Below are 27,674 nucleotides of genomic sequence, written 5' to 3'. Positions count from 1 at the left end.
CCAGACTTTATCATACAGCTAAAGGCATGGACAACATTTCAATACACTCTTCACTAAAGCCCAGTTTTTTGTTTATATTTTTCATTTAAAAAATGATTCTGTAATTTCGCTTTTCAGAAATTTATATTTTCTATGTGGGTTATGCTTTAAACTTTAAAGCACGTCTCAGCCATACTAAAAATATAAATGAGTTTAATGCTAAATATACTCCAAGTCGGTGACTCATTAGAATTCCAGGATTATGGGATCTAACTGAAGCACTCCTGAGGGTACACGAGCACAAATATTGAATTTAAAAATTACAGGCTTCAAGAGTGTAGAGAGTGCACTAAAGAAGTTGATTGAAATCAATTACCCTCCTGGAAATTGGGAGGTGTTCAGAGAACAATTAGGAAGAGTCCAATCTATATTCATTAATACAGAGTGGGTCCCCAAATGACAGAAATATCTGCTGTGATTAACAAAGAAGTTTAAAAAAGACAGCCTCATAAGAAACAGGCGTGGGAAAAGGCTTACAGGGTACAATAGATAGTAACATTCTTAAATTGTATTACAAAGAAGTTGTAATCTAAAGCCATGATGACCATATTTATTAGTAACAGAAACAGAAGTGAGGGGCTCCAATTCAGGTGTGTTACTCAATACAGAGAGGCAGTGACAAAGCCTAGTTCATTCCTGCCCTCGGCTTATTTGGTGACATAATATTCCATATGGTAGGAAGGTCAAGCATAGGCAGAGGAGGAAGGCTTCGGCCTGTGAGGAGGTCCCCAGCCAGCATGGTCTCCCTGCTGGGCTGCCATCATCTGGACCGTTCCAGAATTCACTCCAGCCTTTAATAAGCAAGGGACCCAGAGCTCTGGGTTCTAATCAAAGGCCTACTTGCTGAGGGCCCTTGAGGGAATCATCAACTTCTCTGTAAAACGGTGATGATAATACTTGTCCTGCCAACCACACAAAGCTGTTTAATAATCAAATGTGACTGTGTGCGTGAAAGTTGATCACTGCTGCACAGTGCAGGGACTTTTTACTGTTTTACTACTTTCTTCAGTCCAGCAGCTCATGCCAGTTTAGGCTGGGTAATGTGCTGAGCACTTAATAATCATTAACGCTTTACTTTCTAGAACTACACTCTAGAAATGCGTTCTATCATTATCCTACCTTACAGTGAGGAAACGGAGCCTCAGAGAGCTTAACATACCCAAGGTCACCCAGCTGGTAAACGGGAGAGCCGAAATGCAAGGCTAAGCAGGTTGATTTCAGCGCCCACGTTCTAAACCACTTCACTCCGTTACCGCCTGATATTTGCATAGGATTTCACCTTCTCCAGGCTATTCCTCTGATGAGCTCATTCTGCACTTCACAGGCTACAGTGCCTTTCATAAACCTCATTTAATAAGCACTGCAATCCTGTGAGGTAAGGGAATTATTCCCCATGTCACAGAGGGAAAATCAGACCCAGAGGAAGTGACTTGACCAAGGTCACTTGACCAAGCTAGTAAATGTTAGGTGTTCTTGCCAACACACTGAAGCTGCCTCACCAATTTGGCTTCCTGGGTACACGAAGATCAGGAACTGTTCCTTTGGCCATCTAACATGAGTATTCTATTCCCTGGAAATATCTTTTTTTTTAAATTATCTGATTAAGTTCCATGGAATTTGGGAATAGCAAGGCCCCTGACATGTCAGAGCATAAGACAATCATGGCTAAAAGTTAGGATCCAGCCCGAGCTCTAGTGAGGTGCCATAAGGGAGACTCTGAACATCCAAATGCATTCACCAATGACAAGCAGGTTGAGTAAGTCATTTTTGATAGATTGCACCTCATAAACTTTTCATCGGTAAATCCATACACAAGCATGATTCATTAACACACTAAACACAACTTACAGAAGGACTCATCTGTGGAGATTTTAACTGCAAAGAGAAATGTGTTTGAATGCAGAATCCAGCATCAGTCAGTGAATGAAGGTCAGGATTAGGTGACCTCTTCAGCAGATTTCAAGCCCTGAGTGTACTCCCTATGGCCGCTGTCTCCACCCCCAAAGGCAAATGAAGTACACCTGAAAGGCAGCGAAACCTTGCTTGGGGCATGCCTTCATTCCCCTTCTGGCTCTCTGCTCTCCAGATGCCCAGTGGCCTCATGCTATGTGCCATCTGGTGTTGCTGTCCCTGCAGTATCTCATGTCTCTCACCTACACTTATCTGTTTAGGTGACTCCTTTCCTTAGGATATCACATGGGATTGCAAGCGGCTCTGAGAAATTCATTACAACAAATTTGTTAATAGCTAAAAATGAGTTTTGTTATTCAACCCCATATTTACCCCACCCTAAAAAAAACAGGAGGCAGCATGACACATATAGAAAGAAAACCTGGCCTAAAAATCCACCAGATTGGAAGTCAGGACAGCAGGGTCCTAGTTCAAGGGCTCCGTGGGTGGGCTGTGTGATTTATTCTCACTGGGCACCAGTTTCTCAGTTGTAACTAGAGCCTGTTACCGATTCGTGGGTTCCCGAAACTCCCCTGCCTGCCTCTGCAATCTGTCCCTACCTAGCCCAAAGTGAAGAGCACTTATTTTGTATGTTTTTCTACAAAACAGGACTGGCTTTCCTTACATTTATGTATAGCTCATTTCTCTCCAGGAAAGGTCCTCTCCTTCCATTAATTGTGACTCTATAGTTCAAAGAATTGATGGAAAGAGAATGTCCAAAGCAGCCTTAGAGAATTTTAACTTATGGTCCCATCTTACAGAATTGTAAATGCCAAGAGTCTAGGACTTGATTCTCTAGGACAGTAGGAAGTCGTGGAAGTTTTCTAAGCAGAGGAGTGACATAAATAAGGTTGCATTTGTAACACTAAACACTTAAATGATTACTCTATGTGCTAATACCCATGCTGAGAGCCTTATCTACATCCCTTAATCCTTAATACAACCCCAGGAGCTGGGTATTTCTACCCACATTTTACAGATGAGGAAGTTGAGGTATAGATGTTACAGAACTTATTTAAAGTCAAATCTCTATTAAGGAATGAATCCGGCATATAATCCATGTCAGTCTAATTTCAAAGCCTATGCTCTCTACCACTGTACTGAACAGAGACCACTTGCCTCTAGAAATTCGATCTCATGGTGCATCAGAAAAAAAATGTTCCCATACCATCCCACTCCTGCCTCGATCCTAACCTCCAACTGCCAGATGCCAAAAATTTCATATAGAGATTTAGTCTTTTAATGGAGTCAGGTCCCCTTCTATACAGTGGCTCGTGAAGCTGCCATCAGTCATTTCCCTTTTATGAAGAAGTAGTTTTCCCTGCTCTCCTGGAGCAGGATGTAACAGAGGTGGGAGAAGAAAGGTTTTGAGCTCTGGGAAGCTAAGAGAAAATGAAAAAAGGAGGGTCAGAGGGTCAAGGGGGATAAAAGGGAGTACGGTAGGAAGCCAGGGAAGGTGAGGGAATACCAAAGATGAGTTTTTATGACTTCATAATTTTGTCAATGATTGGTTTGTATATTACAGAAGTAAAATTTTAAAATAAAGTTAAAATATAAATAAAGCAAGCTAAGCAATATTCTTTGACTGACACTTAAAATGAAAAGAAAATGAATGTTCCTCAATATTCCAACCAATATTTCATTTTTAAAAACTGGCTCAACTAGATGAGAAGATGGATTTCTCAAAACTGATGCCTCAGCTAATTACACTAATTACATCTCTAGCTTTTCTGTTGTCATTTCTTCCCCCATCTCCCATTCCTGACTCAGATATGTAGAAGGTCCTTGAATAACGTTGTTTCATTCAAAGTCATTTCTTCATAAGGTTGATGAGATGCTGTAGGAACTTAACTCTTGTTTATATCAATTAGCCTATAGTAAAACTGTTATACACGGTTTCACTTAAAGTCACAGAACTTATCAAGGACCTTAAGTGAGTACTCCCTGTACCACCTTCAACTTCTGAACAGATTAGGGCCAAGTGTAGCTTGTCTCCTGATTATGTCTTTTTTAAGGAATTAGTGATCACTTCTGGTCCTATTTAAAAGTGGCATCCAGGGTCCTATTTAAAAGGGTCCTAAAGGGTCCAAGAGATGCCCCACTTGTCCAGTGCAACCAGACTCTAACAATGTATGAGATGGGTCTCATAGGTCGCCAAAGGTTAGGAAACTGATGAGAGGAGATGTGTGTGCACGCACATGTGAGCACGTGAGCACAAGAGAGGGAGATAGAGATGAGAGATGAGAGATGAGAGATGAGAGAGAGAGAGAGAGAGAGAGAGAGGGAGAGAGAATCATCCAGAGATCATATATCATTCATCAGAATGGTGAGACCTTCATGCAAAAAAATAAAAACATCTCTATGGCTGCTATGATTTGCCTCATAGCAAGTGGCTGGACTTTATACACTCTCTAGACTCCAGTGAAGTTATGTAAAATTTTCCTCTATTTGTCAAGTAGGAACTGGGAAAGCATCTAACCACAGAGATGAAGAAAACACAATCCCCAGCAATGCTGACGGCCATGCTCTACTTCATACATATCTCTATGATTGGAATCACCACTTCAATGGAAACCACAAAGGAAGATCCTTGAGGACAGGGAATGTTGTTGCCTCTCAAGTGCCTATTACAATGCCTAGTCCATTGTAGAAACTCAATACAGGTGGCAAACAAACAGGATTATAAATAAAGCAAATCCTACTTTGCCACTAACTCCAGAGACTGATGCATATCCCTAATGGATCTTCAATGATCAATAGCTGCAAACACTTTAGTTTTGACTCCTCTCAATGAATGGCCTTTGATATGTTAACAAAGTATAAAAGCACAAAGGAAGCATCTTCAATTTTAAGGAACCCTTTGCACTCTAAAAAACAACCACCCCAATAATGTAGTTGATCTTTTAGGTTAAGAATGATAAACTTGGTCTTCTACATCAGCAATTTCTTCCAGCTCCTCTCCCACAAAGCAACCTCCTGGATTTAAATACCCCCTGGAGGAAAGAAAGGTTCCCTTCCAGTAGTTGAGCGAATTCACAGCTGCCGTCTATTGTTAGGCACCAATCAGACATTCTTGTGTCAGCTGAAAAAACGAAGTCACACTTCCATGCCTAACTGCCTCTCACCTGTGCTCCAGAAGGTGGCAACAGTACTGAGCATCTTATGACCAAATCTGGAAAACTGTCTACTTCAAGCAAAGTGACATCTAGTGTTTCAAGTCAGCTTCAGAACTCTCTACTGCATACATATGATTTGGAATACACACAATTGTTCCCTCCTCCTGGTAATCTTTCGAGTCTACACTCTGCCTGGTATAGGGCTTCCAGATGATGACTGTGCAGAGATCCCAGGCATAGATCTACAGCGGTCAGTCTGCAAATCACCAGATAGGCCCTTCCTAAGTGCTGAGAGACCTCAAGAGGGAAACTGACTCTGTTTCCAAGTGAGAATGGCACCAATTTATTGTATGCTTACTGTATTGCCAGGCACTGTTTTAATCATTATATCATTTTTTACAAGTAAGGTAACTGAGGCATAAAACTGCTAAGTAACCTGCCAAAGATCGCAGCTAGTAGATGTGAACTCAATTAAGTCCATGTGTTTTTAAAAATTAATTTATTCAACTCACTACTCTTAACGCAATTAAAAATACTCGTGTTAAAGCAATTATCATAATTTTCTAATTTTAAATCAACAGGGCCTTTAAATTACTGTAATTTTTATTCTTTTATTGTTGCCATAGCACTTACAGTTTGCTTTAGTCAGACAAATGGTGATGTCTGTGCTCCAAATTCTCTAGGCATGGCCGGTTGTGAGGAATCATTCCAACACTCTGCTCGGGCTCTTCTCCCAACTCATCTCTACCTGTCAAAATCCTACACACTTTCAAGACCCATCTCAAATACTCCCTCCTCTCTGAACCTTTCCTAGTCACCTAGCTAGATATGATCTTGTACAATCTCTTCTTCCTCATTTTTCTCTTTTGGGAAACAGTTATGGTCCAGCTTTTAGTGGGTTTTAAATTATTTTATCCTAACTTTCTACTCAACCATAAGTTCCTCAGAGGCATTTTCAAAACAAGCAAGCAGGAGGGCCAGAGTATTAAAATAAAACCACCATTTTAGCTGACTACATTAAATTATATAACTAACAGTCTGTGCAAGAAAAGATAAGTGAGAATTAAAAAAATAGACAAGTCAAAAACTAAAAACAAATATGTAATAAAATTTAGTCTTGGTTATCTTTATTTTTGTTTTCATTCCATCCCCAATAGGGAAGGTCCACATTTGAAATGAGGCTTTGTGAAGGTCTTGATTCAGAATTCTAGTCCCCAGTCCATTTCTTAGAGTTGAGATCAGCCCAGACTCTCAATCGGATCCCATATGCAACTCATGGATTCAGGCCAGTCTGTGATGGAGTTTACCCCAGCTGGGGATGAAGTGAAAACAAAAATAAAGATCACAAAGACTAAATTTTATTATGTTTTTGTTTTTAGTTTTTGATTTATCTATTTTTTAATTCTTACTTATCTTTTTTTGTACAGACTGTTAGTCATATAATTTAATGTAGTCAACTAAAATGGTTATTTTAATATTCTGGCCTTCCTGCTTGCTTGGTTTTAAACTGCCTTTTCTTTTTAAAATAATAATAGTAGTTGGTAGTTGCGTGTGTGTGTGTGTGTGTACTTACATGGCAAAATAAAATTCTGGCAATTTAATATTAGTTCTCCATGTATATATCTATATTTATCTATCTGTACACAGTATATATCTATATTTATGTATCCAGACAACTTTTTCTTTTTTTTTAACTGGCCTGGGAGCCTCTGCTCAGAAAGATGTTGATAACTTTGATGAGTGTATGCAAGGATCAGAGCAAACCAATTCCAATTAAGAACCAAACTCAGCAGTCTTATCCTGTTGGTGGTGTGTAGCCATTTTCTTTAAGTATAAGGAACAGTAAGTTTTATTTGTTGTAGTTACACAATGATACTAATCTCTTGCAAGAGTTTATCTTAGGAAAATTTATGAACTAATATTGTAAAGATAAGTCTATTAAGATAAATGTTTTATAATCACTCCATTTAATGTCCGGAGCATGTAAATTGTGCTTTTGAACAGTCTCAAGAGAGACAGACACATTCATAGATTTACCCTTGGATCAGGCACTCCCCTTACTGCAGCATATTTGTATTTATAGATTTTTTTCCTTGAAACTCAGCCTCACAGACACTTCAGTGCAGTCTCTCACCATCCTTTTGCAGCTTCCTGGTGGAGATGACATTTGCTCAGCTAGAGGATAGACACTTTCTAGCTGAGCTGCTCATCACACTGATACCCCAAGGCCTGGCTGATCTGCTGTCAGAGGACTCCAGCTGTTTAGCTGCCGTGATGTGTCTTTCATAGGAAAAAACACTTCCCGGAACATCAACAGCTTGTTAAGGACTGGGGAGTGCAGGGAAGAAAACTTGAAATTTTAGAGGAACTGAGTGGTTTGAACTTGGAGGAGGAGTGAAGATGAAACAGAGAAAGGGACGATCAGGAGATTTTTCTCTCATCTGTGCTTAAAAGACTCACTTTCAGAGCTAAACTTATGATTTATGATGAGCAACCTGCCACAACTTGGAAGGTCAGCTGTTCGTAGGAGAAGCAGTCTGATTATTACTCACCCTAGGGGTGCACAGATTATGTGAGGATGTAAAACTCATCAAAGAAGGTAAAAAACTCCTCATGAAACTGTCAACAATTTCACTTCAGTCTAATTTTCCTGGTGCCTTGATTTTCTCTTCTGAAAAGCAAGGGTGGAGAATACTTTGGGGCACGCTTGTAAGACCCAGAGAGCAAAAAGCTGACCAAAGATACTTAGATTCTAAGGACACCTTTGGGAAGCCGAGTTGGTAGCAAGAGCACGCAGAAGGGAGGTGCAAGCGCAATGCTAACAAGGCCATGCTTGCCAATTTGAAGCCCATGTGGGCCAATTAGCTCTGCTTTCTTCCACAGTCATCAAGTGACCACTGAACTTTGGCCAGTCATCTCACAGTTCTGTGCCATTGGTCACTGGGGTCACTAAGAGAGTGTACGTAGTTGGCTCAGTGAAAACTAACTAGCAGACACATGGCTCCAAGTGTCACCTCTATGCAAGAGGGGCAGCATAGTAACTCTTCAGGGCACCAAGTGGTGTTTAATGGCCTTCTGGAGTCCTTCCGCCACATACCTTTACTTTCCACTCTCAAAGCTCTTATCATTCTATATTGCCATTGTCAGCTTGCCTATTTGCTTCTGTCACCAATTCTGGGCTCTTTGAGAACAGAAATTGTGTCTTACTCAAATTTATAACCCTGGCATCTCATACAGTATTGGCACATAGTAACTGCTCAATAAATCTTTGAGGAATGAATGATGGAATGTGAAGGGACTAGCTTTGACAATGAGTCATCAATTTTACCATAAAGTTCTGGGGGGGGGGGAATCCTAAAAAAAAAAAAATACATGTACTTCACTTCAAAAATTTTAATGGATAAATGTCTTTGCAAAAATATTACTTATATGCCAAGGGACAGATGTGGTTAGTAACAAATTAAATAGTCTGCCAGGGTAACATCCTCCGCCAACAGTTGCTGATCAGTGGCCTGACCCTGACTCATTCAACTGCATATGCAACAAAACAAAACTCATTTAAATTAAAAATCATAATTTGAGTTCACAATGATGATATTTTGGTCCCAAATATCAGTTGGAAAAAGGCTAAGGAGGAGGGACCCAGTGAGGTAGCTACTAGTAGCATTCCCATTTTATAGAAAGAGAAACTAAAAGTCAGAGTGTTTATGTGATTTTCTCAGTCACTTATTGTTAAGTGCCAGAGGCAGGATTCAAACCAAGAGTATGAAAAATACTCACTAGGATTTTTGCACATGGCTAAAACAGTGGTTATTTCCAAGGAATACCAAAAGGAAATACCAAGGAACACTACCACAACCACCTCCACCAAAAACTCTTCTTTCACAGACTTGTCAAATGCCTGAAAGTTTCAGCCTTCAATGAGAGAATTCAGAGACAAAGATTCAACATTTAGTCCCTTCTAGAATCATGGGCATTGAAATTATACAGAGACATTCTCAAAAGCAGGAGATTAGCCTAAGTTCATGTATCTGGTGCCTCAGTTGCTCATTGAATAGAATGGGGCCTCAAAGAACAGGATTCCTGAAGTAGTTAAGTGAGGATGGATGGTAGGGATATTAAGAAAGCCTACAACAGGAAACAGGCTGTTTCCTATTGCTAGAGCTCCAACTGATGGGTACAATGAGTGCCTAAGCCAATTGTTCAAGGATATGAATAAACGGGAGAATGGGCCACCAGAAGGCAATCTTAGCAGGACACCTTTTTCAAGGATTTTCCTGTCATCAGTGCTGAGGTATGAAAAGTTCAATAGGGTAGACATCACTGACCTAACTAATTACGCTTTACCTGCAATCAACCAAAGCTATGAAACTTAAAAATTCCAGTGTCATAACGGAGGTTCCCAGCCTATTACACCTAACTATCCTCTGCATACATCTCAACAATGTTCTCCTTTAGGGCCCTCCACTCTCTCCAAATGCACTCCGGAGTGCCTCCAAGCTCAGCTCTTGTTCAGCATCTGCTACACACACGTCAATGTACTCAGTGAATGTCTGCTACTTGGACAAGACACTGCAGCCCCTTAGAGCAGTGAAGGGAGGGTAGTTCTCAACTCACCAAGTGTCCAAGTAATGAACAGGGGAAGTGGAGCGAAGTGAAGGCAATGATCAGCAGCAGCAGGAGCTACAAAGAAGCCTTCAACCAACTTTCACGCCTATCACTTTAACTAAAGATCTGCTAAAGAAAAGGGAACTGTGAAGCATAGGACGAATGGCAGGACCTGGGCAGAGTAGGCATTGGATCGATGTACATTGAGTAGAAAAGTCAGAAAAGTAGCATTAGGCCAGGTAGAGGTGCCCAGTGACCAGAGGTATATATTTGCTTTTTTGAGAAACAAATCCTGTGCCTCCCTCTTTGTTTCGCAGCATTTCGTTTTTCTTCCAAATGCATAAAACTATCTCTCTTTTGTTCCTCTATAAATGCTTTAAAAGTGCATCCCTTTCCATGGGATCTGAAGTGACTGTACCATAACTTCTTGTAATCCAAATAATGAGCCCGATTTACACGAGAGATCTACTGCTTTAGACCCTACACATGTGGGATTAATGATGACTTAACCAATGGATATTGTAAACAAGACAATCACAGGGATACTTAATCTAGTTAAAGAAATACCCAGCCAACCAGTTATGGAAAACACAAGAATAATTCTTATTAAGATTTTTAAGTGGCTCTTCTAAGAACAAGGCAATACAACAATACTCCAGGTAATACATTAAAATGCTTCATTAATTCAGACTGGTCTCTGCTCAACATCTCCATCATTTATGCCAAATCACTGATAATTTATCTTAGTTTGAGAAATATGGGGGGTGATTTGGCTGCACAGGTATAGCTAGTGCTTAAGTGGTCCCTGAAAAGCTTCGAGTTTGAGCTGAGAGACTGAAAGCCATAAGAGTCCCTCTCACAATGTGGAGAGTTCTTTGAATTCAATCAAGGATATACTTGTGAGTGGTACAAAAAAATATGAATCTTCATCTACTTCAGTTAAACTCTATCACTCTGCAGACTGTTTACACTTTTCGAATACCACTAGGATCTGCTCTACCTTGAAAAAATTTTTCTTTTAGGTCTCTAGAGATGTGACAGAATGAACCAAGTAGCTTCCAAAATGAAGTGGACACTTTACATTGTTTATCTTCCCATTTATGGGCAAAGGAGCCTTTCCTAAGAACTTGAACGGAAGTCTTTTAAACATATTTCTAGGAAGACAGAGGACGCAAGAGCTAAGAGTGAGAGGAAGAGAGAGACACAGATTGAGCTCAAGGAAGAATTGGGAGTCAAGACCAAGATGTGAAGGCTAGATATCCTAGCCCCTGCTTGCCAAAGTATACCTAGGTTGAGATGAACAGAACCAGGGGGTTCTTTAACTTAATAAAGGTAATACAGCTCATTAGATCCCAAATGAGATTGGAAATGATGAAATATTCCGGAAGAAAAATAGGACACAGGGTTAGATGAGCTAGATGGTGGGGAATAAATCAACAGTTAAAGGGTAATAGGCATTGTGCTTCGTGATTGGTAAGATGAGTATGATTTTTTAAAATATGTTTTTATTGATTTTAGAGAGAGAGGAAGGGGGAGAGAGAAAGAGAAACATCGATGAGAGAGAAACATTAACATGGATCGGTTGCCTCCTGCACGCCCCTGCTGGGGGTCGAGCCCACAACCCGGGCATATGCCTTGAACCAGAATCGAACCAACAACCTTCTGTTGCATGGGTCATCACTCAACCACTGAACCACACAAGCCCACAAGTGTGATTTATTTATTTTTTAAGACAAAGAACTAATCCATACACACAACAGGGGTTGGCAAACAGTTTCTGCAAAGAGTCAGACAGTAAATATTTAGGCTTTGCAGGTCGCCCTCTGTTACACATTCTTCTTTGTTTTCTCTTTGTTTTAGTTTTTTACAGTCCTTTTAAAATCTGAGTACAACAACAGCCCGTAGGCTGTATTTGATTCGGTGGCAGTTTGCCAGTCCCTACTCTTGAAGAAGTCTTAGCAATCAAGCAGTGCTCGTAGTGAAAACTCAAATCTACCAGGTGTTCATGTGGCCAAAGTTTACAGTATATAGTGCGCTAGAACAATGTTTATGGTATACAGTGTGCTCCCATTTGTCTAAAAGCTGGGGAAAATATATGTATGTGTGTATATGTGAAAGGAAGCAGAGCATAACAGTTGAGAGCATGGAGCCTGAAGTCACCCAGCTTGGGTTTGAATCTTGGCTCTGCCACTTCATAATTACGTGAAGAACATGCACGTGGATCACCTGGAGAGCTTGTTAAAATGCAAACAGAATCAGCAAGTGCGCCAGGCAGCCTACGAAACGGCCTCTAAAGAGCCCCATCTCCCAACATTCACTTTCCCTGTTGTTTCCTTCTGTATTTTATCAGGGTTGGTCTGCGTGACTTAGAAAACAGGACAGAATTAATGGTACATCACGTCTCAGAGAAGATTCTAGAAGACAACGTGGCTTCTGTCTTGGCTGCGCGCTCTCTATCTCTCTCTCTCCCCCCTCTCTCTTCTTTATGCCTTTTTCTCTTTCCTCTCTATCACTCACTCTGCAGGAAGCTAACTGCCATGCTGAGAAGTCACTGCGGCACCTTTGGAGAAGCCAACACCGTACAAACTGAGATGTGCAGCCCGCGGCTAGTGAGAACGTAAGCGGGGGAGAAACGAGCTGGCGGCGCGGGTGCAGCTGCACCGCCGCCTCCGCAGCCGCGTCAACATCACAACTAAACACAGAACCGCCACCGCTCAGAGCCTCCTGAGATCCCGCTGCACAGAAGCCCCGCAACCAGGGAACCGAAGGAGCATCGAGAGCGGGAGGAGGGTCGGGGACGCGGGCGGGTCGGGGCTGACTCAGAGACACGGCCTTGGGCCCACACCCGGTGCCACGGCGTAAACCCAGGAGGGAATCTCGGCGGCGGGGGTTTCCCGGAGGAGCAGGGGTCCCAGCCCCGCAGCGGGCCCCCAGCCCAGGGCTCCAGGGCTGGGAGGAGACGTCCCCACAACTCCGGGCTATGAAACCAGCGGGGACTGTCGCTGAGGGTCGAGGAGGCTGTGGGAGCCCCAGCAGCTCCTCTAAAGGGCCCGGCGCGGACTCACTCGGACGCTCCCTCTGAGCCCAGCGCCGGGCAGCAGCCTGAAAGGACCCGGGACACTCGGGGGGAACTAACCTGCCTGGAATCCGGGCGAGAGCTGGAGGGCAGCTTCCTCCCGGGCAGAAGGGCTGGCGGAGGCCATGGCTCCTGTGGTGAGTCCTCCCCGCACACAGCCGGCAGGCAGGCGCCATGTTTGAGTCGCCAGCACCTGACTCACACCTTTGGCCCCGCCCTCCCCACCTGCTGCTCATCCAGGCCATTTCCAGGGGCTTTTCTGTGCACGTGGCCTCTCGAGCTTCATGCTTAGGACTTTCCTAAAATCTCTCAAACAAGCAGCAGCTGCCCCATACGGCTTGATAAGCGGCCCTAGGCCTGGCACTAGCGGCAGCTGCATTGGCTCATAGCTGGGCCTCTTCTGGGCACCTCCAAGCGCAGCACAAGGAGCAGCCAACTACGGTTTGCTGTGTAGCTCATGCTGGGTGGCCCTGGGCAAGGCACTGGCACAGGCTGACTTTGCACCTCCCGGGAGGCCCCAGAGACAGTGCACCTGGTGGTCAGACTGGACCACGCTGGATTACAACCCTACCCCATCCACGAGCGACACTCAAGGGGCGCACTTGGTGGACACCAAAGCCCCACTGAGGTAAATCCTGCTCCACAGGGGTGTCTCCAGCACAGCAGCTCTTTGGCTGTAGCTGCAGCTGGTCCTCACAGCTGATTGGCCTGGGGGTCAGTTCCTCCCAGTGAGGCCAACAGGAACCAAGGCTCAACTACAACAGGACAGTGCACACAGCCCACACAGGGGAGAACCTAGAGGGCCCAGCTCAGGCGACTGGGGAGGCTGAGCCACTGGACCCTACAGGACACCTACTACACAAAGCCACTCTACCAATTCCAGGAGACATAGCAGCTCTACCCAATACATAGAAACAAACACCTGGAAGCAGCCAAAATGTGGAGGCAAAGAAACATGTCACAAAGGAAAGAACAGGAGAAATCTCTAGAAGAGGAACTAAATGAAATAGATCCAAGCAAGCTAACAGACACAGAGTTCAGAATAATGGTTATAAGGATGCTCAAGGATATTAGTAAGAGTATGACAAAAATAATTGAGAAAATTGATGACATAATAAAGGACCAATTTGAAATGAAGGCTACATGAACTGAAATGAAGAATAATTTACAGGGAATCAACAGTAGAGTAGAGGACGCTGAGAGTCAAATCAGCAATTTGGAACATGAAGAAACAAAAAACACCCAACCAGAAGAGCAAAAAGAAAAAAGAATTCAGAAATATGAAGATAACATAAGGAGCCTCTGGGACAACTTCACGAGACCCAACATTCATATTATTGGGTTGCCAGAAGGAAAGGAAAGAGAGCAAGAAATTGAAAACCTATTTGAAAAAATAATGACAGAAAACTTCCCCTACCTGGGGAAAGAAATAGACTTACAAGTCCACGAAGCACAGAGGGTCCCAAACAAGAGGAACCCAAAGAGGCTCACAGCAAGATACAGCATAATTAAAATGCCAAAGGTTAAAGACAAAGAGAGGGCCCAGCCAGGCGTGGCTCAGTGGTTAAGCATCGACCTAGGATCCAGGCGATCAGGGTTCGATTCCCGGTCAGGGCACATGCCCGGGTTGCAGGCTGCAGCCGGTCAATGACTCTCTCATCATTGATGTTTCTATCTCTCTCTCTCCCTCTCCTCTCCTCTCTCTGAAATCAATAAAGATATATTTTTTTAAAAATAAAATAAAGACAAAGAGAGAATCTTAAAAGCAGCAAGTGAAAAGCAGTTAATTACCTCCAAGAGAGCACCCATAAGACTGTCAGCTGATTTCTCAACAGAAACTTTGCAGGCCAGAAGGGAGTGGCAAGAAATATTCAAAGTGATGAAAAACATGGAACTACAACCAAGATTGCTCTACTCAGCAAAGCTATCATTTAGAATTGAAGGTCAGATAAAAAGCTTCTCAGACAAGGAAAAGCTAAAGGAGTTCATCACCACCAGACCAGCACTACAGGAAATGTTGAAGGGTCTTCTTTAACAAGAAGCTAATGAACAAAAGAATCTGATCAACTAAATAGATCCAGAGTCATTGACGCATGTTAACAGACGATCATATTTCAGAGGGAAGAGGGAAGGGGGGTGGAAGGTGGGGAGAGATTCACCAAAGAAGTTATATGCACATATGCATAACCCATGGACACAGACAATGACGGGGTGAAGGCCTGGGGAGGGGATGTGAGCGAGGTGGAGGGGGTCAATTGGGGGGGAAAAATGGGACACCTGTAATACTTTCAACAATAAAGATAAATTAAAAAAAGAAAAAAGAAAGTGTAAGCTTCCTTCCAACAGCCACATGATGAGCTTGGAAGCAGGTCCTTCAACCCCACTGAAGCCTTTAGATGACTACAACTCCATCCAAAATCTTGGCTACACCCTCATGAGAAACCCTCAGCCAGAACCACCCAGCTAAGCCACTCCTAGATTCTTGACCACAAAGATGCGAGATAAATGTTTGCTGTTTTAAACTGCCATGTTTTGAGGTAAATTGTTATGCAGTAATAGATAATTTATAGAGTAGGTCTGGGGTAAGGCCTGAAAACTTCTGCATTTCTAACAAGCTCTCAGAGGACACTAATGTTGATGCTGCTGACCTTGCTTTAGTAGCAGACCCTATACCACTGCAACAGCCTCTCACCTAAGCCCTACCTCCCATTATCTCTTCTCTAATCCCATTACATCCCTGTTTCCCACAAGATCATGGTTCTTTATTACCTATCATATGAAGTCAAAGTCTTCAACCTGTCATCAAGAAGACAAGAGATAAGTTTGGCGAGCAGGGGGAGAAAAGGGAACCCTTGAATACTGTTGATAGGAATGTAAAATGGTACCGCCACTATGGAAAACAGTATGGAGGTTCCCCCCAAAATTAAAAATATTACTACCATAGGCCCCAGCAATCCCACTCCTGGTATGTATCCAAAGGAACTGAAATCAACATCTTGAAGAGCTATCTGCAACCCTGTGCCTATTGCATCACTATCCACAACAGCCAAGACATGGAAAACCCAAAATGTCTTTTGTGGGGTGAATCAAGAAAATGCGATACTGTTGCCAGTGGAAATAGGGTTCTTCCACGGAATCAGGCGAAAAGCAGCTTGGGGACCCACGCATAGGAGGATGGGGTGTAGTGATAAGATTCATTGGAGCAAAAGCAAAGGGCCGCCCCCCGGCGCCCAGTGTCTCACCCACGACCAGATGGCTCAGCGTCATCTCACTACAGAGCAAGTCCAGTCTCTGTTGCCTCAGGCCCGCACTTGTCTTCACCAAGCCTAGGAGCAGGGCCAGGACGCAGAGATACAGAACTTCTCTCCGTCTCATTTTCCATCTGCATGTCCGCTCTCAAGGCTGCACTTGGCCCTCAACCGGCCCTGCACTTGGGCCTGCTGTTGGGCCCGCTCGGCCACTGCAGAGAGGGAGCATGGGGACAAATGGGGGGACAAATGGGGGGACAAATGGGTAAACGAATGAGTGAACGAATGGGTGAACGAATGGGTGAATAAATGGGTGAATGTGTCCTACCCAGGCAGGACTTCGTTGAGGTTTGATTATATAACCTCCGGCTTGAGAGAGAGCAGGCCTTCTTTCAAGCTAACCAATCTCTTTCCTAATCCTTCACGGGCTGGTGCTGGGTCCTCCCCTAGCCAACCTGGTCTTTTTCCCAGGTTTTCTAGGTTCGAGTTCCCTCTTTATGTTACCATTTTGGCTTCCCCTGCACATGCCTAAAAGTTCTGGCCCATCATCTGGTTTCTGGTTTCCACTGTGCATGCGCCCAGCTAAGGAATTTCCCCTTTACTGGTTCTCTCCCCACACCCCCCTCCCCGTAATCTATGGGAAGGGGCCAGTTGGCCCCCAGGGAGATTGGAAAGCTGATTCTTCTTGCCTGCTATGGAATTAAGTCCCCTGGGGAGCCTGTGAATGCTGCAGCTTCCTAGTGAACCAGGCTTAATGTCCCATTCAGCTCCCTAATTTATTAGGCTTAATGTCTCATTCCATTTGCTCCCTTCCTTTATTCAAAACTAGCTAGCTACCTACACTAACAATATGTATACATACACACAAATGAAATATTTTTCAGCCACAAAAGGAAGGAAATGCTGCCATTTGTAACAACATGAATGACTCTAGAGGGCATCTTTCTAAATGAAATAAGCCAGACAAAGACAAATACTGTATGGTATCACATATATGGGATCTTTACAAAATAGCTGATTTCATAGATATAGAGATAGAATGGTGGTTGCCAGGGCCTGGGGTGTGGGTGTGGGTGTGTGTGTGTGGAAATGGGGTGATACAGGTCAATCAATGGGTACAAATTTTCAGTTGTAAGAAGAATACATTCTGAGGATCTAACGTAGAGCATCCTCACTGTAGTTAGTAATATAGTATTATATACTTGAAAGATGCTCAGAGTAGATCTTAAGGATTCTCACCACAAAATGAGAGTTAACAGCACTAACCATGTAAGGTGAAGGGATGTATTAATTATCTTGATCTTGGTAATCATTCTACAGTGCATAGATACATCAGATCATCACGCTGTGCAATTTAAATGTATATCATTATTTTTGTCAATTATTCCTCAAGAAAGTTAAGAAGCAAAAAAAAGCCTTCAGCCTATCTTTCAAGGTCCCTTAGAAACGGGCCATGTTTATGCTTTATAGTCATATTTCCCACTGCTCTCCAATGGGCACTTTTTGCTCCTATAACATTGTCTCCTCATTGTCTTCTGCACACATCACATTTTTTCCTGTTCCTACGCTTTCTTCTAGCACTTTCCTTATTGCTTGCGACCACCAATAAATGTGTTAGTGGAATGCCTCCCCTTCTGCTATTCAATTCAACCTTCAAGGCCTAGCACAGGTCCCATTCTCATCACAAAACTTTCCCACTTCATTTTTACCTGATAGTTTCATGAACTATTATATCATTTAACTATTATAAGCAATATAGACTTCCAAGCTAGACTTTAAGCAACTTGAGGTCAGGGAAAGTATCTCATTAAGTCTTAGGAGCTTCAGGGCACCTGGCTTAGGGCTAGACACACAAAAAGTAAGTAGGTGTCAAAGGACTGAATCTACCTGTCACATTCAATGTGGCTCCATGCCTACAAACACTGCCAAAATTTACTCCTGGGTTTTATAGCAACAGAGAGAGTCCTCGTGAAATCCTCCCCCCTCTTTCCTACCCCCTTCATCTATACCAAATTACTGTCTCATTTATTTGTTCCACATCGCTGGCAGGTAAGAAGGTAACATATTGAAAGAACAACTTTTATTATGGGCAGCAATGAAAGGGGAAATAATGTCACAGTAAATCCAAAAGCCATTTCATTTTGGATTTGAAATTCCTTCTGTGATCAGGAAGGCAGATGTGCTGTGAACTCATTAGGGGTTTCCCTGAACAGCGTTAGAATCATCCAGAAGAACACAATGAGAAGGGAGCCGGGGGAGACAGACCTGAGAACACAGCAGCTAGCCATGGAAGACTATCTGAAAAAGAGAAATACTCCAAAGGTAACCCACAAGAGAGGTAATGAAAAAAACAAGTAATACAGAGGTGGCGATAGAGGGAGAGGGCGAGGGAGAGAGAGAACCCTGAGGCCTTACATAGTCCATACACCAGATCAGAAAGACCACATGACAAAAAATAATAGTACCCACTATTTATTTAGCATTTACTGTCAGCTATTATGGTAATCTCTTCAAGTTAATCCACACCACGGTCCTCTGAGAAAGCTGCTGTTATCTTCCCCATTTGCCTATGAGGGTGCTGAGGCTCAGAAAGGTTAAGTGATTTCCCCAAGACTGCACAGCTGGGAGCTGTTTGAGCTGTGATATGAACCCAGTACTATCTGGAGCCAAAACCTATATATATATATATATATATATATATATATATATATATATATATTTTAATATATCTTTATTGATTTCAGAGAGAGGAAAGGAGAGGGAGAGAGAGGGCTAGAAACATCAATGATGAGAGTCATTGATCAGCTGCAGCCCGCAACCCGGGCCTGTGCCCTGACCGGGAATCGAACCCTGATCACCTGGATCCTAGGTCGATGCTTAACCGCTGAGCCACGCCCGGCCGGGCCAAAACCTATATTCTTAATCTCCACACTCTACATCTAGCCTCTTATCCTCATTTTAGTAGACTTTGCATGGAAAGATCTAGACGAGACTCAGGAAATTTGGAAAGCAGGAAAACGTTGCTATTCAGCGTTCATCCATACCTGACACCTGGCAACCTCCTGCCCCACGACTTCCCTGTGGCTACCCAGGGCACTTCATTAGGCTGGGAAGAAATCCCAGCTTTCTTCTTCCAATAAAATACTCATTCTACATTTCAGGCCCTTGATTTCACAGCCTGCAGGGTGGCAATGAATGTAATGAAATAATCAAATCCTGTTACCAGGTAACTAATGGATTACCCCTCCCAGGTAATATAAAGCATTCGCTTTATTAAAACAGAAAACCCCTAAAGAGGAAATCTAATGACAGGAAATGTGGGCACCTTGGCAAGTCTCAGGAGAAGAAAGTTTAGAGCCAAAAGACCTTTTCGTGCCCGCACCATAGTGTCTGTTCTTCCTTCTGGGTTTGATGTGTGCCTTAAACGCATCATTGCTTCCACTTTTCTTATTTAACAACCAGCAGTAGAACAAAATATGCCTTCTTAAAAAAAAAAAAATTATAATGAAGTTTCCAACTCTCAATTAAAAGAAACATCTCTCCACTCTTCTGTTTATCCCTGCCAAGCATTTGTGTTTTGAAGCTGGAAGTTTCATTATCTGAAATTTGCAGGCAATTACTAGGTCTAGTAACTCCCAAGATGTGAGCACTTTTTCCAACAGTCTGAAGGGAAAAGTGGTTTTGAGTAAGTGTGTCTGTATCCTTTAAGGAGAGAGTCTGCTTTAAAACACACACACACACACCACAGGAGATGAAGGCAGGTGGGGGAAGGGGTGCTGGGAACCATATCCGGCCATTTATTTGTCTTATTTGACATTGGGAGCTCCAAATGTATTAATGAGCAGCCCTCCATGTCCCAGGGGAAGATTTTGGATTTACAGCTTTAAACAACCACTCGTCCTCATTTTGGCACAACGTCAAACCAAAATTTGTCATAGTTTATAATGCTTGTTAACGGAGAGCATCAAAAATTAATGCTCATTAGAGTGCTCATTAATATGCACGATGCTCGCCAGTTTGACTTAATTAAGTGAAGCACCACTTCAGGATAGTATTGTGGCCCAGGAGAGAGAGGAGGCTGTTCGGGTCTGAAGGATGTTCTCCTGGGACAGCATTAGCAGCTTTGGGGGGGGGGGGGGCACCTGCCAGCCTCTTTCTGAAGCTCTTCCCATTAGAAAACAAAAAACTCCTAGAGAGCAAGTGTCTGTGGCCCCTGCCAGAATGTCTGACTCCACACTCCAGTTTTGCTGTTCCACAATGTTATTTGGGGAAATGAATTGAATCAGGGTCAATGGTACATTCAGATCTTGGCCAAGGAAAAGACCCCAAAAGAGTTCAGAAGGAAGCTCAAGACAAAAGATTGGGGTGGGGGGTAAAAGAAGGTGACTAAAAAAGAGACAGCAAATTAAAATTTGAAGTAGAGAGCTCTGGAGAAACAGGAGTCAGATAGACATCCAGATACTGTCATAATCCAAAGCAAAGACACAAAGGTGGGACATCACTATTGGTGTGAAGACTTGTTACATTTTTGTCAATTGGAGATTTTTTTAAGCTGTTCTTCAAATGTTCAAGAGCATGTCAAAGTCAATTCCAGTGGGCCACTGTAGACACAAACTAATACTTGAGCTCTGGAACTTGTAGTCAGTGCTTTTTTGAGACTCTTGAACTTAAAACAAAGGAAAGGAGCAATGGAGAAAATGGAAGTGAGGCAGAGGAATTTGCATCCCAGCTCTACTACTTAGTGTGTAAATGAGTGACCTTGGGGAAGCCACTTAATCTTGCTAAGCCTCAGTTTCCTAGTCTGGAAACGATGAGGGTGAACTGTATGAAATTGCTATTTCATTTTTGTAGGTCCAAATGTTCAAACTTGGCAATTTCATACAGTTCAACCTCATAAAAAGATTAAACAGAATAATATATTTTAATGTGATTTAAAAACTGTAAAATGCCAAAGAACATTTATGATCAGTCATAACCATTGCTACTTCAAAAAATATGTGTGTGCATTATATTATGCTCCACTGATAAGAACAGATAAATCAGATCAAACCTCTTCCCCAAACTTTGTTTGCCAAAGGCCTCCCTGACTCAAGATTCAAGATTAGGATAGCCATAGCCTAGGTCTGTCACTGTGAGCCAACATTATTGACACTATTTAAGATCATGTTTAAGTGTCCTGCCTTGTTTTATCAACCTGTGTCACCCCAATAAATTCAATAAAGTAGAAAAAATAAATAAATAAAACAAAAAATTTATCCTCTTAAAAAATTAAAATTAAAAAAATAATAAAATATCATACCATGTATATTTACTAAGATAGATAGATATTTAACAGAAAGTGATCAAAGTCATTTCCAAGTAGCTCCATACATGTGTGTGCATGCACAGGTACACACACATACACACACGCCCCTTGCCACCCTCTTCTCTCTCTCCAAACTGACCCAAAGCCTTATTGGAAAAATACAGCACAGAGTGGCATCACCCCAAAGTATTAATAACAGCAAATCAAAGGACTACGTAGGAGAGAAGGCAGGCCAACAAGTAAGGAATTTTAGTAGAGATTATGTAGGTTCTAGAAATCAGAGCAGGTAATGAGTCTGGGCCAGGGGGCTGGGCAGGCTGGAGTTGGAGCAAAAAGGAACAGGGAAGATGAAGGCAAGGAGTGGGTCAGAAGTCTGATAAACAGCCAATACCCAAGAGACCACAGATGTTTAAGGACAGACTAAGACAGAAACTGGGAAGCGTGTAAATGGGTAGAAATGTGGAGGAAGACAAGTGACCAAATGTCCGGAAACTCAGAGATGTAATATAGGATCAAGTACAATTCACACAGAACAGAAATACCACTTTTGGGAAGGTTCTAATTGAATGGGGCACCATGTTACCTCATCTCTCAATTCTGGCATTGCCGGTCTGGAGCTTATAGGGGAAAATTTTTCGAATACATGGCTGGTGAAGAAAGAGAGGGTTAAAGATCCCATTTCTGATGAAGGGAGGGAGGTTATTGGTGGGAAAGAGGGCTCTGTGTGTAGTAAAAGCAAAGCAGCTGGCATTAGAATTGCACAGGAAGCCTGCACACCCATGCGCGCCTCTGCCAATCACGCTGTGAAGATTCGGAATCTCTCTGAGGAGTGGGATATGACATTGTATTAGAATAATTTACCATCCAACCCAGATAAGAGATGAACAGCATATTGTACTGAGCACACATCTCTAAGAGAGATAAGGCTACTTCCTTTGATAGGCGCTTTGTATTGTGTCTGTCCAGCAGGCAATCTGGGCATTTTTTTCTGCCTTCCTAAGCCTGAGCTTCATTCTCCAGCAAACTGACAGTAGGGAATTTCAGTAATGACTTGACACCCTGCTTTAGCCCTTTCCTGCTCGGAAAATATTCCCTCTCTGGGCTTTTTGTTCAGAGGTCTATTCGTTTGCATTTACATTTGTTGGATTTCATTGTTTTTACGCTCGTTGTTGCACTTCAAAATACAGCCTTCTCCAAACTTGGGATTTTCTTCACTACCTCGTTCTTGCAGCTCATTAATGTAAATAATAAAAAGCCTGGTTTCCGATGCCGTTCCCTTTCGGAGCCATATTAATAATTCATGTCCAGCTTGACAAAGTCCTTTCAGCAGCTGCTTTGTTCAAGGCTTTGCTCCTCGCGGTGGCAGTAGGTCAATTGTGTTATGGTGAAATTGAACTGGCGGGCCTGAGAAGAGCATTTGTATTCCCCACGCGTGACCAGGGGGGATTAACGGTGTGGGGGGAAAATGCACCAGAGTCCACTTCTAAGGCTCCCTCTGGAGATTTAGCCTCTCGTTCCCTTGTTCTTTCCAAATCTGCTCTTTTTAGCATTAATTATGAAGACAACGAGCTCAGCACCAAAGTGTAGGAGCTGAATCCCCAGCTACATACAGGGAAAGGAAAGTCTGTCAGTCAAGATAGCTTTTCTTTCTCTCAGAGCAGAGAGTATAATGGTCTAGCGAGGTCAGCTCAGAGTGCCTGCGGCATGCAGTGGCATATTTAGCATCCTGTGCATAGTAGGCGCTTGGATTTCTACTGACCGACTAACTTATAGTGCCTGGCTGGGAAAATTGTTCCAGGGACAAGGACTGGTGGGGTGACACATACCAAAATCATCACCGCTCCCTTTTCCATCAGATATTCCCTGGAATATTAAGTGAGCCATAGAAATTTAATACAGAAAACTGAAGATTTGAAGAGCTGCAGAAGAGGCCTGTAAAAGAGCCAGCTATAGACTGAAAGTCATGGGCTATGTGCTACCAGGTGAAAACATTCCAGAAAGATAGCAGTTTCCTCTTGCAATGTGGTGCCAATAGAGTGTAAGGAAGAAGCAGGATGGGGAAAAGCTAACGGGAGCCTCGAGTGATAAGAGAGCGGCAGCCAGTGCCAAATTACCCATGGGGAAGCTAGCTAAGGGGAAATAATCCTGTCCTGGCGGAGCAAGCTGCACTGACTCGGAATACAGAACTGGAAACCAGTTTGAAGATGGTCACCAATGGCATCCCATTCAGCCCAAACCATTCTTTGTTCCCTGTGTGAGTGGGAGTCCACTTGTTTCATGTCCAGCCTATACAACACCTGAGTATACTAATAAAATAAAATAAAATAATAAAATAAAAATAAGAGATGAGACTGAAAATGCTAATCACTGGAATCAAATTCATACAAAGCAGAAGACTAGCGATGAAAGCACTGTTCCTTGCTTGGATGGTGCATGTTTAGGGAACATAATTGCTGGGGGATCTAGCCCTTTAACAAGACCCTCATCCTGACATCCCCTTTCCCCGAACAATCTTATTAGGGCCTCTTATGCTATTTCCCTTCAAAACATTCATAGTCCTGCTCTCTATTAGGTATTAAGGGATGGGAGTATGATCGGGTAAACAAATATCTGCTGGAATGAGTGACACATCCCCCACATAAATGTAACACCCTGTAGCACAGTACTGTGCTAGACTGCCTGGGTTTGCAATCCTGACTCTACCATTTGCTAGCTGTGTGGGTTTTGGCCACTTTCTGTTTCATCTATGAAATAACAACACTAGAAATAGTACCTACCTCATAGGATGCTTACAAGGAATGTGTGTGTTAATATCTATGAGGCCCCTCAGACAGTGCCCAGCATATAGTAAGGGCTACGTAAGTGTTTATTAAATAAACTTGGTTTATTAAAATTGCTTTAAGAGCTCTTAAAAGCATGATCTTTAATGGTAGCTTTAAGGCACTGCATGAAAAGGATATCCTGGAGCACTCTCACATAACATTACTTGGATAACCATCTACCACTAACAACGCCCTAAGACCCTTAGAAATCTATTTATCGGGAATGGGTTGACTGCTCATGACTCTCCACCTTTAATGATTGTTTTCATTGAAAATATCCAGGACACAAGCTAAAAAAGCAAAAGCTATGGTTATCGATGCCTCTACATCTCCAGACCTTTGCCTCCTGTCTGCCTTTGCAAAGTGCTTTCAGCTAAACACAAATCAGATTCGGCTCCATTAACAGCTCTGTAGATCACAGCTGCAGCTCACTGCTTGGCAACTTTCAACCTCCCATTCACCTCCCTGTTTCCTGCTGAATCAACTCATGCTCCAGCCCAGGTGGTTAAGGATATGTCGGTATGTCGCCAGCATGGGTCAATCTCTCACAGTTTGTAAGGCTGTGGAGGAAGGGATGACATAAATGAAATAGAGGTCAGTCCAACAGGAAACAGAACCCAATCTTTTATGAAAAGATTTTGCCTCATATATAATAAGGCTCCCAGTGGTCAGCCTGACACCAAGTGGATAGCTGTGAGAAAGCTGTTGCTTCATTGTGACCTGAGCAAAGACCGAAGGTTGATGAAATTGATGGGATTTTGATTCTTCCTGTTTGGTACTAAGTTGAAAAATCTTATTAGAAACAAGAACCTGGTGGAGCACACTGAGAACAAGGGCCTTGGAAGTACTTTGCTCCCACTCCCTGACAAAGACACATGACTGGCAGAAATAGGCACAAAACTGGATTATTCACATTTTGAAGACTCTCACTTAGCAAGCATTTTAAATGTAGATTTAAATTAGGACCAGGTCTAACCTGAAACAAAACTGAGATATCCTTTCCATCTTTATGTTGTTTCCAGTCCTCTGTCTCTCCTATTCCCCATACCCTCATATTGACCCCCAGCTTTCTAAGGGTCCTGTCCCCCAAAATGTGTCACCTCAAAGAAACATGACTTTTCCCATCACTTACCTATACGTTGGCAATACATTCCTCTAATGCCCCCCTGTTTACTCCCCTAACAGCCTATATCCTAATCTTTTGTAACCTGCTTCCTAAAGTATTAGCAATTTAATGAACAAAACTGTGTTAAGGTATCAAAGGCTGAAAATGAATTAGTGTGTCATCCTTATTTGGTATGGCAGAGGCCATTAGCTGTCCTCCAAAATCTATGCTCCTCCCCCACCCTGCCCTGTAACATGACTAGACTACAATCCTCAGCTTCCCTTAAAGTTAGATGAGGTCATGTGATTAAATTCTGACCAACGCCATGTGATAATAAGTTCTAGGAACCACCTCCAGAGAAAAGGTATGGCTTTTCAAGAAAATGGTTAGTCTCGCCAGGTTCACTCTGCTCTTCACCAGCTGGGTAGATGCCAATGAGGCCCTAAGGAATTGAGGAGCCACAAGATGGGGAAAATCCAAATATCTAAATGACTGTGCAGAAGAGAACCATCTTGCTGGCCTGAAAACACACAGACTGCTGCTATGTGAGCAAGAAATAAACTATTACATCGAGACATTACATATTTGGGTTGGATCATCACCATAACCTAGCCTAGCCTACTCTCACTAAGACCCATGGAATGTATGCATTTTTACAGGTGCCTGCTATAGGCATAACCCCCTATCTCAAAGAGCTGAATTTTTAATAGCAATAAATTTCAGGTATCACTGATGGAGATTTGGGGGGCAGAGCTTTTTGCAGTACCTATAACATCATCTGCAAAGACAAATCAGAGATGGATTAAACCGCAAAGTATGATGGGAGAGGAAATTGGACCAAGCAACAGACCCATTGACAAGAATAGGTGCTGAGGGAACCTGACCAGAATGCAGAGGCTGGCCTCAGCCAAGGCAGCTGGCATTTCCAGAGCAGCATCCATAGCTTCAAATAGTGATCAGAGGGATGAGATACAAACCAGCAACAAGAAATTTCTAGAAAGGTTCCAACCCAGAAGCCAATCATAGTGTCTGTCATCATCATGACTTATCCATATCTTGCCAGTTTAGAGGGTAACATGGAGTGGACTGGGGCAGAGTCTAGGGAGAGAAGCTTGGCAGGAGGTAGGCAAGGTTCAGGGTGGGTACACAGCCCCCAGAGGTACACAAGGCAGAATTATTGTACACCGAGATATTAAAGCAAAAGTCACCTAGAAAAAAGGGTGGGGAGCAATGCAATTGGGGGGTGGAATGAATGCATAAAGCTCACTTCTATGTGTCATGCTCCATTAAAGAGGTCTGAGTTTGCTGGTGTCTTTTTTGGCATTTTAAAAATTGATTTGGGAATAGGGTAGGGAGTGGTGTGGGATTCGAGTGGGGCCTGTCAATAGAGTACCAAGGCACTAGGGAAGGCAAAGGCCAGGGAAATGTGGGAGGAACTGACAATTTAACAATCAGGGTTTCAGCTAATGTGCTGGCCAACGCATCTTCACATTCACCAGAAAGGCATGGCTAATGTCAAATCATAGGCAAACTATTGAAAAGGCATAATATCATCATTAAATCGGTACCATTAAAGACCAGAACTGTTAGCACATTGAAGCATGCATGATCAGTACCTGTCTTACCGGTTAGTGAGCAAATCCTCTTTGTCCTTGGCAAGATTCCACATTAGCCAGATTCAAAGAATTATCCAGCTAATATTGGCCGTGGCCAGAGTTGGGATTTCATCTGTAGAAATTGCAAAGAAAAAAAAAAAAAAAGCTCTCAGTCTCATTTTGCAATAGTGATCATTTCTGACATTGGATTGTTTGTTGTACATTTATTATCTGTCTCCCTCTGAGCCCTTTCACAGCAGCTAAAGTACTCCCTCTGATGGTCTCTAGGTTTCACCTCACAACCAACTACAGGGCATTGTTCTGTTGGATTTTTCCTCTCCATGCTTCTAACAACCCCCAAAGCTAGAACCCTGACAGCACTTAGTTCAAGCTTTGATTTAGCTCTTTCAGTCCTTTTTTTTTTTGTGCAAAGAAAAACAGAAAAAAGAAACTGGTGTGATCTGTATTGGAAGTTGGAATACACAGTAACATACAAATATATAATGTAGATATAATATATGCATAATTTAACAACTTCTCTCTCCCTGAGCCTAAAAGATTTTGCTTACAGAACACTTTGCAAAATTCAGATACATTTTCAAATGTTGTCTTGTCAACCTGGAATGGGGTAATATCAGCGGTGCCTCACAGGGGCAGGGGAATTGCAGCATCCAATCATTGCAGCGAGGAAGCTGGCTGCAAATGTGATGTGAACAGCGAAAGGCCAGCCCCACCATACGAAGCCCTACAATTCCAACCATCCATGTCAAGGAGTTTTATAATGGCCAGGAAAAAACCTACAGGCATTTC

General features: G+C 42.8%; 1 long non-coding RNA gene across 1 annotated transcript in view; it reads right to left on the bottom strand.

Moving 5' to 3' along the window:
- LOC107524979 (uncharacterized) overlaps nucleotides 1-27,096 on the bottom strand; it is a 277,367-nt gene extending 250,271 nt beyond the window's left edge. Inside the window, exon 1 of the long non-coding RNA XR_001602020.2 lies at nucleotides 26,895-27,096. This is a non-coding gene — a long non-coding RNA (uncharacterized LOC107524979). The remainder of the gene's footprint in view (nucleotides 1-26,894) is intronic.
- Nucleotides 27,097-27,674: the final 578 nt, after the last annotated feature.

This window comes from Miniopterus natalensis, chromosome X, assembly GCF_054644295.1.
Source record: "Miniopterus natalensis isolate mMinNat1 chromosome X, mMinNat1.hap1, whole genome shotgun sequence".
Lineage (NCBI taxonomy): Eukaryota > Metazoa > Chordata > Mammalia > Chiroptera > Miniopteridae > Miniopterus > Miniopterus natalensis.
Note: the sequence above shows the minus strand (reverse complement) of the source record. Positions and strands in the feature narration are given on the sequence as shown.